The sequence below is a fragment of the Stegodyphus dumicola genome, chromosome 3 (assembly GCF_044657685.1).
Source record: "Stegodyphus dumicola isolate Sdum_Otavi_A_Nest chromosome 3, ASM4465768v1".
NCBI classification, from domain to species: domain Eukaryota; kingdom Metazoa; phylum Arthropoda; class Arachnida; order Araneae; family Eresidae; genus Stegodyphus; species Stegodyphus dumicola.
Window position 1 is genome coordinate 148042558 of NC_140770.1, and position 13483 is coordinate 148056040.

At 38.6% G+C, this 13483-nt stretch overlaps 1 protein-coding gene across 1 annotated transcript in view; it reads right to left on the reverse strand.

Annotated features, from left to right (window-relative positions):
• Positions 1–13483, reverse strand: part of LOC118179898 (ras-related protein Rab-1A-like) — a 235485-nt gene that overhangs the window by 144260 nt on the left and 77742 nt on the right. The window lies entirely within an intron of this gene.

Below are 13483 nucleotides of genomic sequence, written 5' to 3' on the forward strand. Positions count from 1 at the left end.
GGAAAAGTAGCTTACCTTGACGTCAATTCTATTCCAAAAGGGGAAAACTTGTATCCAGGTCGGCCCACAGCACGGCCGGAACTCAAGCGAAACTCGATAGGTTGAAATCGATCCATTAAATAACATTCTTAACAAACAGTAAAGTTTTATTCACATCGAGTCGGCTGGGAAAAGTTTCTGAAAAATAAATTACCCCCCTTTTTAGTCTGAAAATTTGAAAATTGATGTCTTCAATTTTTGAAAAATTGAAGACATCAATTTTCAGACTAAAAGGGGGGTATTTTTTTTTTTTTTTTTTCTTTTTTTTTTTTTCAGTCAGAGAAATTTTTCTCCGGCTCTCAGAAATTTTTCCGCACTCGACTGGATGAATAAAACATCCCCGTTTCTTTAAGAATGGGCTCACTGTTAACTATTTCAGCATTAGACGTTTCGCGTCCAATAATAACACATCCGGGTGTTCAAGAATGCAGATGCACCTACTAGATTTTCTACAGAGAAGCTTGACTGGATGGAGAGTGGATGACTTTTTCCAAGATTCTCGACTTTGGACCGTCAAGAGGTAAAGGATCTTTTTGTTTTTTTTTCTTTTAAGAAAATTTATGGATAGATTCATTTCTTTTTAAATGGACCTAGAAAAATAGGACAAAGTTCTTCTCCAAGATTGGATGACAGAGGGACCCAAAAAAATGGGTCTTGGAAGGAATCGAATGCATTTGCACTCATTCCTTCCAAGACCCATTTTTTTTTTGGTCTCCTGATTCGTCTCTCTCTTCTCAGTCCATTTCCATAAATATAGGGAAAGCGGAGAACCTTTCCCTACTTATTTCTAAAAATCTTTTCTTTATTTTTTTTCTCCTGAGTTTATGTATATATCAATTCAAATATTTTTGAGAACGGTCATCCCAATTCTCTGTCGTCTTTTCGGTTTCATCGTCCCAACATTCAGTGGACATAGTCTCAGTCGATTTTGGAGCATGGGTCGTCCGTTCATTGTCCCAACATTCAGTGGACATAGTCTCAGTAGATTTTGGAGCATGAGTCGTCTGTTCATTGTCCCAGCACTCAGTGGACATAGTCTTAGTGTATTTTGGAGCATGAGTTGTGCGTTCATTGTCCCAACACTCAGTGGATTTTGTCTTTGGATCCTCTGAAGATATTTTGGGGGTCTCATGAGATTCTTTGGAAGGTTCGTCCCAACAGGCTGCTGGATCGTAATGGGGAATATTTTCAGGTATGTCTCCCCAACCCTCCGTCTTCCTCGAGTTATTGGAGGAAGTTGACGACAAAGAAGAAGTAGAAGAGCCCATCAAGTTTAAAGGCGTATGCTCATCCGGATGTTCCATCACTTGGAAACAGGACAGATTATCCTATTTCTGGATGAGGTTATCGTACGCTTTCGGGGACGGATCCTTCTCTAACTGATCGTAGGCCTTATCAAAAGCTTGCAGAGGATTGTCTGCTTCCTCCTGAATCCTCTCCTCTTTCTCCGTTCCGTCTGGATAGACATGATTGATATGAAAATCTCCTTCCGTAATATGCCATCGATAGTTGCGCACTTTGTTTTCGGCACAATGGAAATATTTCCTCCTTTGATGATGTCGGGCACATTTTTCCCGATACTTCCAAATGATTCCATCTGGCACATAAATTTCCGTCACGGGTTTTTGATAATCCAAGGCTTTAGCAAAGAATTTAGCTTTCTCGCATCCCACCACATAAATCGTGGAGAAGCTGTGAGTGAGCGATTGGAGAATGCGTCCTAAATGGTTGTAGGGAATATGACCCTCGTTCCAACGAAGTCCGTGCCGGTTTCTCGTCAGCCAGGCATTCGTCTTTTGGTTTTTTTTACTCAATTGGTGGAAGGGGTGAGGAGGAGCAAACGTCAACGATCCCACGGTCAAAAAATCTTTTGTCGCATAGCCCAATTCTTCTGAAACGTAGGTAAATTCACCCTTCTTGTGGTTGTAGGACTGGAAACCCTTTTCGAGCACGATAAAGTTTTCTGAACACGCCATGGCGATGAATACGGTGATGTCTCCCACAAACAGGAGCAAAAAAAAAAGAGTCGAAAAGGTATATATGTATAACAGGGAAGATCTAGAAAGGAAAAAAAAAACAATAAAACCTTTTAGAGTCGTCGTCTTGAAAGAGACATTTTTCTTTTCAAAGGGTTAAAAAGAGAGTTCTTTTTAAATGAAGTTATGATTATTATGATTATTAAAAAAAGAAACAAAGAATCAAATCGATTTTATAGATAACTATATTCATAGGACCAAAGGGACTTACCAGCTCAGTTCACGTCTTCTGTTCTCTGAAGAAATCTCGCGGAGGACACACACTTTTATACTCGCGCGACATCTGTCGGGATCGCGACCTCATCTAAATGTCAGGCTCATTCCAACCTCTTAAAAGGATCGGAATGAAAGAAACACTTTGATAAAAAATATATTTATGAAAAGATATCTGAGGGTCGTGAGAACATTTTCTCTCCCCACCCCCCGCCTATTTCAAAAAAAAATAAATAAAAAGTCTTTCTTGGATCGCGTCAAGATTACAAAACAACTCACACTACTTGTTTATCTCGATCTCGTCAGGGTCACCGTTTCACATAAGAAGATGGATGGACCCTGAACTTTAGACATGATAAAAATTAACTCTACCCGCCTTTTGTCTGGGAATAGGGTCTCACCGTTTCTAAAAATAGACCAGATCCCATTCTTGGAATTCTATTCTTTAGGAAAGGAGGAGTGATGGTCTATTTTTAGAAAGTGTGAGACAACATTCCCAGACAAAGGGGGGGTAGAGTTAATTTTTATCATGTCTAAGACATGACAAAAATTAACCAAAAGTTTTTTTTTTTTTTTTTTTTTTTTTTTTTTTTTTTTTTTTTTAAGGCTGAAAAATTTTTCTGAGAAAGCTGAGAAAGATTTTTCCTCCCAATCTTTTTCGACGATGAAAAGGGAAAAACTACTGATCCGATCTCCCTACGCTTTAGGGGAAAAAACACAAAAAAATACTTATGAAATATTCATGTGTTGAAATTGACTATTCAAATAAGTGACATTTTGTTTCTCATTGGAACTGTTCAACGGCGAGTCCACTCGTCTCATTCTTTGGGGTAGGGGATGAAAGTACAGCGGTTTGTTGAAATCGATGATAGTTTCCTCTTTAGTCGGCGGAACTGTAAATCTATCCCGTCTTAACTCTTCTAATCTCTTTGAAAGTCTTTCCACTTGCTCTGCTAAGGTTTCCTCGGTACTCATGATCTCTCTTAGTTTAGGGAAGTCTTGACGTATTGGCTAGAGAACAGAGGGTCTTTTTCTCTCTATACATATATCATGTGGGAGCGTGTGATTTATAAATCCTTGTGAAATCTTTCTACGTCTTGTGTAACTTGGAAGATTCGTCTTGTGTAACTTGGAAGATTCGTCTTCTTCTCGTCGATTGGGCTGGAGTTATGGAAAAGAAATGGGATTGGAAAGAAATCAACATATTACAAAAAAAAGGAACTTTTTTTTTATTTTTTTTTCTCTAGGGATTTACATACCATTTCATTCATGAACATTCAAGGGTTCTCTCCAAGACCAAATTTTAGAAGAAGACCACAAGGAGTACACTTGAGGATCCTCTTTGAGGTCTAGGTGAGATAAGGGTTGAGACCAATATTCTTGGGTCTCTAAAGCATCCCAACTTAGACATTTATTATTATTATTAGAAAGTTCCTCCTCCTCCTCCTCCTCATCGTCGCACGAGTTCTCCTGGGGAGATTCTTCCGCCTCCTCTTCGTCTTCGACAGCTTTGCTTTCGGAGGGGTAACAATGTAATTTCCGGAAAACGTAACTACCCTCCATCAAATGGTATCGAAAATTTCTCACCTTGTTCTCGGCACAATGAATCATCTTTTGGAAATATTGGTGTCGCGTGCATTTCGACTTGTTCCGCCACTCGGTTTTCCCTGGGATGTAAAACTCGTAAACGGATCGCTGGCAGAGCTTGCTGAAAAATTCGGCTTTATCGTATCCATTGACGTAGATCACCTCCACATTTTCGGTCAGTATTTTCAGGATTGTAGGAAGATGCTCGTAGGAAAGACGATCCTCGGTCCATTGCAGGCCGTGTCGGTTATTTGTAGTCTGGTTGACCACAGCTTGATTGCGGGACGATAAGTCATCGTAATGGACAGGAGGGAGAAAGATCAGGGATCCGCATAAGGTTAAATCGCAAGTGATGTAGCCCAATTCTTTCAAGATGAAACATATATCTCCCGTCTTTGGATCATAACAGTGAAAGTATTCCATGTCCAGAACAATGTAGGAATCTTTGAGAGGTTTGGCACTCAAAATGTCCATCTTCTTCAATTGAGGAAAAAAAGAAAACAAAATTCTCTCTCTCTCTCTCTCTCTCGCTGTGTGTCCTGAAGGAAAAAATGGATAGCGTTCTCTCGCCGTCTCCTCTTTTATATATATAGAGAGAAGGTTGCACGTGACAGGTCGTATGAATTCTGGGAAAGGTCACATTCGTATATATATTTGTTTTTTGAATAATATCGTGCGTATCTCAATACACATCCATCATCATAATAATAAAGGTCACCTTGGAAAGAAAAAGAAATAAAAAACATGGAACTCGTGCTCGACTTTGAAGGTTTCTACGATTCTCAAGGAGCCTTTTTTGTGAAAGAATTGGCTTACGTCACATTGGACGGTACTTCTCGAGGGGTATTTGTTTTTAAACCCCCGTTTCCATGGCAAATGCTCACCGAGAAAGAAAAACGAACCGCTGTGTGGGCGAGTGATTATTATCACGGCTTGTCGTGGTACGAAGGAGAAATTCCGTACAGTTATTTTCCATGGGTGTTAACGATGTTGACGGAACTCTTTTCCATGATTTGGGTGCGAGGAGAAATGAAACGGCGGTTTTTAGAGAAATGGTTGCAAAGATCCATTTATTGCATTTCGGGATCGACGCAAGAGATTCTCAAATACAATGGGATCGAACACATAAATTGTCCTAACCATACAAAAGGTTTTTTCCATTGCGCTCTACAAAAAGCGGTTCGGTATCATTATTATTTAAAGAGTAGAAGAAATTTGCAAGGTCGATCCTGCACAATTCAATCTTGACAGAACTCATTAAAAAAATGCATATATCATGTTACTTCTTCAACAGCACAGATGGTTCTGAAGCGAAACTTGGAATTTTGAAATAATAGATCAGGGAGAAATCATTCTTAATAAAATAGTAGAGTCTCGAATCGGCTGGGAGAAAAAAAATTTCTCAGAGCTGAAATAAAATTCTCTAAAAAAAAAAAAAAACTTTTGGTTAATTTTTATTATGTCTTAGACATGATAAAAATTAATGACCCTCCCTTTTTGTCTGGGAAGGATGTCTCACCCTTCCTAAAAATAGACCATGACTCATCCTTTCGCTAATGGCAATCATTCCATGAATGAATCACGATTTATTTTTCAAAAGAGTGAGACAACATTCCCAGACGAAAAGGGAAGGGAGTCGTTAATTTTTATCATGTCTAAGACATGATAAAAATTAACAAAAAGTTTTTTTTTCTTTTTTTTTTTTTCCTGAGTTGGAGAATTTTTCTCAGCTCTGAAAATTTTTTTCCAGCCGACTCGAGACTTTACCATTTATATTTACGAATAGTCTTTGGATTATTTATTTATTTTCTTTTAAAAAGAAAAATTCTGAGCTAGACCTATCTATTGGCTTAACATTCTGGTCATAGAAACAGTTTAGAATCTCATTTTTTTTTCGAGGCTAATGCACGGGTTCTCCAATCAAAAGGGTTACTATAAAGGGATTGGTTTGAATGCATTTATCTGCAAATGTTGTAGGATTCTGTTGTTGAGAAGCGGGTATATTATTATTATTATTATGATGATGATGATGATGATGATTGTGGCAGATTCGTTTTCTACATGGAAGTCTAATCTCCTCCGAAGACCTTTTCTGGGGATCGTCGATAGATGGTTTTTCAATAGGAATCGTTTCCCTCGGATCCTCAAGAGATAGAGGGGGGTCCTGTCTTGAGACATGGAGCGGTCTCTCCTCCTCCTCCTCGAGAAGTCTTGAGAAAGGGAGATGATTTTCGGTTCCCTTATCCTCGAGGGGTTTTGACAAATCGAGAGGTCCCTCATTTTCGAGGGGTCTTGATAAATGGAGAGGTTTTTCATCTTCGAGGGGTCTTGAGAAAGGGAGAGGTTTTTCATCTTCGAGGAGGTTTGACAATGGGAGAGATCTCTCCTTCTCAAGGGGTCTCTCTTCCTCAAGGGGTCTTGAAAAAGGGAGAGGTTTTTCATCTTCGACGGGTTTTGACAAACGGAGAAGAATCTGAACAGGCTTCTCCTCATCCCCATCATTATCGAGGAGGATGAGGATAGGCTTTTGGAAAGGTTTTTTCTTTTTCTTCTGAACAGGCTCCTCTTGATGCTCGTGGAGAGGGATGGGGTAGTTCTTCCACCATTCTATTTTTTCTTGCTCGAGGATTTTTTCAAAAGTCGTGGCCTCTTTAAGATGAGACGAAGGAGAAGAGTCCTCGAGAAGAATATAGTAGGTATTCTTCCCAGTCTTCTCGATCGAGAGAGGTTCGTGCAAACATTTGTGCAACCATTCACTAAAATAAACGAGAATCCCTTTTGTCTTTTCAAGACGATCCATAATCCTATTCATTTATGAGACGGTTAGAAAGTGGGACGTGTAAAAATATTTGGCTCGTTTCATTAACAAAATTTGTGCATCCAAAGGTGGAATGTCACGAGCCATCAACACGTTTTCGTCGGATAAAAATTCGTCCCGCATCTTTTGATAACTCCCCACGGTATGATAACCCGCACATTTTGAAAAATCGGAGGCTTTCAGGTAAACGACTCCTTGGATAATATAAAAGGAAAGATCAACATATTTATATTTGAAAGGAATACACGTAGTGAGCTGGGGATGCCTCCTCATGATCCACTTGGACAAAAATATGACTTTGGGGCTCTCCCCTTTTATTTATAGAGAGAAAGAGAGTGTGACCTTCCCTTCCCTCCTCCTCTCTCCCTGCTTCCTCTATCTCTGGACGTCCTTGGATTGGAAAGGGTGACTTTGAAAAAAAAAAAGAAGGTCATGGTTGGATAATTTTTTGTTTATTAAATTATTACTTTCACTTCCTCATTCCCACACACATTCATCTTTTAAGAAAAGAAAAAGAGGTCATGGAGATAAGATTTCTTAGAAAGAAGAGAGAGAGAAACAAAAAACAAAAAAAAATAAAACGGATGTCATAGAGCCTCTATGTGTGTCTGTGTGTGTCTATATATATAGAAAAAGGCGAGAGTACTGGGCGAGATCATTTCTTTTCCATTGGGAGCCATGTTGCTATTAGACGTTTTTCCAACTCAACGGATTTCGAACGGGGAGGATTTGAAGATGCTAAAGCAAATCTCCAACTTGAAAATTTTTTTGGCGTGTCATTGTGCGACATTTATTCCGCATTTACCACCTCATCAAGTGATCGTTTCTTTCAACCAAGATGTCGAATCCTCCAACCTGCTCGTTCAGAATATATACAGAAGTTTATTCGAATCGCAACAAACGAAAGAGGAATCTCCCTTCTCTTGGAATCGGATGGATCGAGCTTTGAGACGGCCCATTTAAACAGACCGGCGATATACGGATCCGCGCACGAGTTTTCGGTGGAAGAATATTTTTCTCACGAAACGATATTTTACGTTTGGAGTGAGAACGACGGCTGAGGACGAAGTTCATATTCTTCAGACCACAGCCGCTCCTCTCGCCTATTACGAATCATCGTCCCCCAATCTGAAGGAAAGAAATTTTAAAGTCAGCGACAGGATGAAATATAAGAAATATTCTAAGACCTTTTCAAAACTATGTCGTTCCCCCGAAAACGCAATATCTCATCGTCACAACCCAGAAGAGTCTCTTTCTCGTCGATCGGTGCTCGTACTCGCTTTGGAAACAATTGAAAGAGGAGATTTCTTTCCAATCGCCGATGATGTTTGAAGAAAAAGAAGAAAACCCTCCGCCACCTTTACCCATCCCTTCCTTAGATGATAAGAGGAGCTGGACCAAACCGTCATGGCCCGAAACAAAATCGACCCGGCAACGGAATGAAATTGAAGTCATCACAATTGAAGATGAGGAGGAAGAAAAAAAATTACCTCTTAAAAAACGGTCGACTTACCGGAACCTACCTGGCGTGCAAGATCCGCTTCAGAACCCAGAAGCTTCTTCTTCTTCTTCTTCCCCGACTTGTTCAAACAGGCAGCCTCTTTCGGACTCCTCACAGACAGAACCTCTTCCAGTATCCTCTTCTTCTTCTTCTCTAACCTGTCCCGACATCGTAGAGGTAGAATGTCAGACGGGTCCACAAGCTTCAAAAAGTCCCGACATCGTAGAGGTAGAATGTCAGCCGGGTCCACAAGTTCCAACGGGTCCAGAAATCATGGAGGCAGAATCACAGCCGGGTTCACAAGTTCCAACGGGTCCAGAAATCGTAGAGGTAGAATTTCAGCCGGGTTCACAAGTTCCAACGGGTCCAGAAATCATGGAGGTAGAATCGCAGCCGGGTCCAGACATCGTAGATCCCTCCACTCATCCCAAAGAGACTCCAAGTGTTTCAAGACAGCCTTGTGAGGATCCAGCCCTTCCCGTATGGAATGATTATATGGACTTACAAAATTTGGTGCAACAGGAAGGAGAAGAAAATAATCATACGGATGGGTGGGTCAAAGACTGTTTAAATCATTTAACCTCGAATGAAATTGAACTGTTATGGAATTGCATTTCTGAAATCACATCGGAAATGGGATAAAAACCAAAACAAAAAAACTTTTTAATAACAAATTGGAGGAGGGTCATGATGTCAATTAAAAAAAATATTATATAGAGTCCAATCTTGGTGGTTCACTTCAGTTTTCCAGCATGAGGTGATCCACGTTTCCCGAAATATGGATCCCATTCCAAGAGAGATTGTGTAGAGCCTTCACTTCAGTTCTTTTTTTTTCTACCAAGAGGAGAGGGTCCCCAAGGGCTACCCATGTCCAAAGAGAGAAAGTGTAGAGCGTTCATTTCAGTTTTTTTTTCAAGTTTAGGGGAGGGAGGTCTCAAAATGACACCCCCCATTTTCAAAGAGAGATGGTGTAGAGCGTTCATTTCTGTTTTTTTCCAAAGTTAGGGAGTTTTCAAATGGCTACCCATTTCATAGAAAGAGAGAGAGAGAGAAGGTGTAGAGCGTTCATTTCAGTTTTCCAAGGTTAGGATGGTGGTGGAGAATCCTCCAAAATGGCTACTCATCTCAAAGAGAGAGAGAGAGAGAAAAAAAGCGTAGAGCGTCCATTTCAGTTTTCCAACATTAGAAGGTCCCAAAATACCTTCTGAATTCAAAGAGAGATCGTGTAGAGCGTTCATTTCCAGTTCTCCATGATCAGAAGAAGAGGGTCCGCTTTTCCCAAAATGGCTTTCCGTGTTCAGAGACAGCGAAATGCAGACTTCAGTTTTCTCCCTCCCCAAGAATAGAGGGTCCCAAAATGGCTTCCCATTTCAAAGAGAGAGGGAGAGGCGTTCATTTCCATTCTCCAAGATAGGGTCGTCTGCTTTTTCCCAAAATGGCTTCCCAATTCAAAGAGAGAGAGAGTGAAAGGGTGTGTAGAGCGGTCATGTTCATTCTCCAAGATAGGGTCGTCAGCTTTTTCTCAAAATGGCATCTCCCCATTCAAAAAGAGATCGTGACCAATTTTTTCCAGTTTTTTCCAAGATGGGGGGGAGAAGAAAACCTAGGATAGAATAACACGACACACAGAGAGAAAGAGAAAAAAAACGCCATCTTGTCATTTTCTGATAGGGTACCGGTGTTCGAATACTTTTGTGACCGACTGTATCATAGGTCAACTGGTAATGCCTTCCCATACTAACTCTTAAAAAAAGAAGGGGAATCGCAAGTTTTATAAGAATTTACATAGACTGAAGCTTTCCAAAAGGTCTAGAGTTTGCCTGTTATGGTACATCGTGCAATCCCACAGTACGCCCTGCATCCAGTATTTAATTAAAATAATGATGTAGGACTTAAGTAGATTACAAAGTAGTCGGAATACACTTTGAGATTCATAAGATAAATTGAACATCTGATTTGGTGCAACAAAAATAGGAGATAAACATAATTAATAAACAGATAATCATAATGAGATAATTATAATTAGTACTGGCAACACAATGTTAAAATGAATTGTAATAATAATGCTAAAGAGGTGGGTGCCCATGGGTTATTTCAGATATATTGGTTTATTGCAGTTTATAAAGTTCACGAGGGGAACCATTTTGTCCCTAATCACAGCATGTAAAAGTTTACTAAGTAGTATGTGGACTTGCACTTGACAGAGATCTAGGCCGTAGGAAGAGAGTCGTTACATAATTTTCTGAAACTATGGATACTGATGTTGATCTTTAATTAAAAACCTTTGGAATGCCAGGAGGTCAGTTCTTGGGGATTTTATGTGAATATCCTCAGTTAAGGGGCATGAGAAAGTGTAATGATCAGGAGTTCCCCGTTCCCCACATATACAGATATTAGAATTTGCCAAATTTCTTGCGTAGAAATATGTGGGGAAGGGTCCATGACCTGTTATAAAGTAATTTAGTGAAGGATTCGAGTACAGAGATGCGAAGCTTACATTGGGGATCAAGTTATATGTGTGTCTTCCCTGTGGAGCATTGTTCCACAAATCTTGCCAAGATTTTGAAGCAAGTTGTTTTAGTTGGTACTTGAAATTTGAGCGAGGCCACGGAATGATGATTTTAGTACCATCTCGATTAATAGCTGCTTCTTTGGCTAGTTTATCTTTCTGATCATTACCAATTTGGCCACTATATCCTTTGATCCGTTGGAATGCTACTTACTTTAACTTCGATAAAATAGGGTTCTTGGATTAAAACAAAGTCTTTATGGTTGTGAGTTAAGAATTCTGCTAGATGGTCAGAAGCCGTTTTTGCTCTTTGTAAGTTGATTTGGAGAAAACGAATTGAAGAAAATGTATTGTGTTTTTTAGCAAGGTTGGGGGTATATTATTTTGTACATCATTGCCCATGTTATAATCTTGAGTTGAAGCGTTGTTCTTTAAATTGCGTTCTTGCATGTTAGTTGCAACTGAAGAATTTTTAGTTATGGATGATGGCAACATGTGTGAGGTTGTGGCTTTGTCCGTGTATAATAATTTGTTGAACTGACTCCTGTAAGTCTGGTATATTCTTTCATGAGCACCATGATCAGTAGGCAATGAAGAACCAGTTTCTTGGTTATTGCGCACACAATTTACCCAGAGTTTTACGTTTGAGGTACACTCTCTATGTTGTTGAAATGTTGGTTTGCGTAGATGGAACAGCAGGGAGGATTTTGACAGTTACGACTATTATGTCCAAGACCCTGGCAATGAAGGCAACGGGGAAGTGAAATGTAGGGACGGAAGGAACACGAATTGAATCCAATGAAGACTCTTGACAAAGTAAAACAGTCAATAGAATCTGAAGAAATTTCTACAATCCAATTATTTGTATTTTCAGATCAGTGAACTGGAGAACACGAAATATCAAGATTATTATTTGATGTAATTTTCAGAAAAGCAGATTTGATATCTTCAGCAGCCGCTGAAGAGGGTACATTAAACACTATGAGTTTGGTAATTTTGGGTTTTGAAGTACGAACAGTTACGGAGGCTTGTAGTTGTGAATTTTCAACGATTGAGCGGTGTAAGTGTTCTAAGTCTGCTTTCTTTTCGACACCGATTAAACTCATTAGACATTAGACTTAGTAGTACGAACATTATTGACATGAATAGTTTTTGTAGATTAAGTGTAGAACTTAGTTGGTGTCTGATATCTTCAGGTGTTCTCTCTGAATCTTTAGGTTTCAAGAGAAGAATATGAGCTCTGATTTGACTTTTTGGAGCCTGTTTCAAAGAAATGTTTTTGGCGGTAGCAACGGCGTAGGAATTTGGGGTTTGTTCTAGAAATTTTGTTCCGAATAATTTTTTAACTTCAAGTTGTTGTTGCTACAAATGTTCCTTCACTTCAGAAATAACTGTAGTATTTGAATGCTGAAGAGACAGTTTCTCTCTCAGTTCCGAAATTGTGCCTTCATGCTTCGCTAGAGTAAGTTCTTGGTCTGCCACTATTTGACAAAGAGCTGTTAAATGGCCAGAAATATCTTCATGTTCTTGGTATTAAGTTTTCTATTTTTGCCGATGTTTAGAAGATCTTTAATTTTATCAGTAATTCGTAGAATATCATTCAATCTGGAGGAGTCAGCATTTTCAGGATTGCTAGTTAAAGAATGGGAGATGTTTAATAAGGATGGTGAGGAAGACCTATCTTTAGAAGCCATCAATAGGAGTTTACAATTTCATAGCGCACACAAAACAAAAATGACAATAAATGAGAAACTATTCATTAGTAGAGCAGAAAATTACTAGTACATGAAGTTAACAAAAATAAATAAATAATAGTGAATAATTGCTTATTAGAATAAATGTTATTACTCACATAAAGTCTGACAAAAATAATTCTAAATCCAGGTGTTATGAAGTTCCAATGTTTCTTAGGAAAAAGAATATATATATAAAGAAAGAAAAACAAAATAAATAAAAATAAAGAATTATCTGTTGACAAATACTATATTATGTCAAGTCTTAACCAAAGGTTAATTAATTAAATAACTGTGAGTTGTCAGACGTACATTATATTAAGTCGTTAAGAGGAATTCTAAACCTTATTCAGACAGGTATTTCTCCAAGTGAGTGTTAAGTAATCAGTATTATACTTAGAAAACAGATATAACAGTATGTAAAAACTTTTCAGAATTATGCAGAACACACAAAACACAATGCGATAGGTTAAGGGAGTATAAATAAGTATGAAAAGACACACTAGTTACATTAACACATGTACATACGATTCTAAATATCAGATAATAATAATATCAATAATTATAGTGAAAATAAAATAATAATAAAAAAGAAATTTTTTAAAAAGTATATTCTTTCCTAATACAAGACTGCAGGAGTTAATAAATATACCGTGATAACTGGCAAACTGTGCAGAGTTCTGCTTGCAAGTGAATAAAAATAGTGATTCAAGAATTAATTAATTGAAAGATAAGCGCATGGTATCAAACTGATAATGTGATGATCTGTGAAGATGCAGTATTTGAGCCCGTTTCATTCAGTGCTTTTATCCTTTTAGAACTTTGGTTAAAGATTTAAAACACAATTGTTGAAATTGGGCAAAAATGCTCCGCCGATGAAACTGAGAAAGCCGTGTGCAATGAAAGGGCGCTGTTCTTATTAGAGCTGCAACAATAGAGCACGGTCGTGGGCATACAGATACAGTTCAAGGTCGCCTCCCCTCCTTTCGAAATTTTCATCTTAATTGTTTTCAGTTTTTAAAAAATAATTTGAATATTTTATAAAGT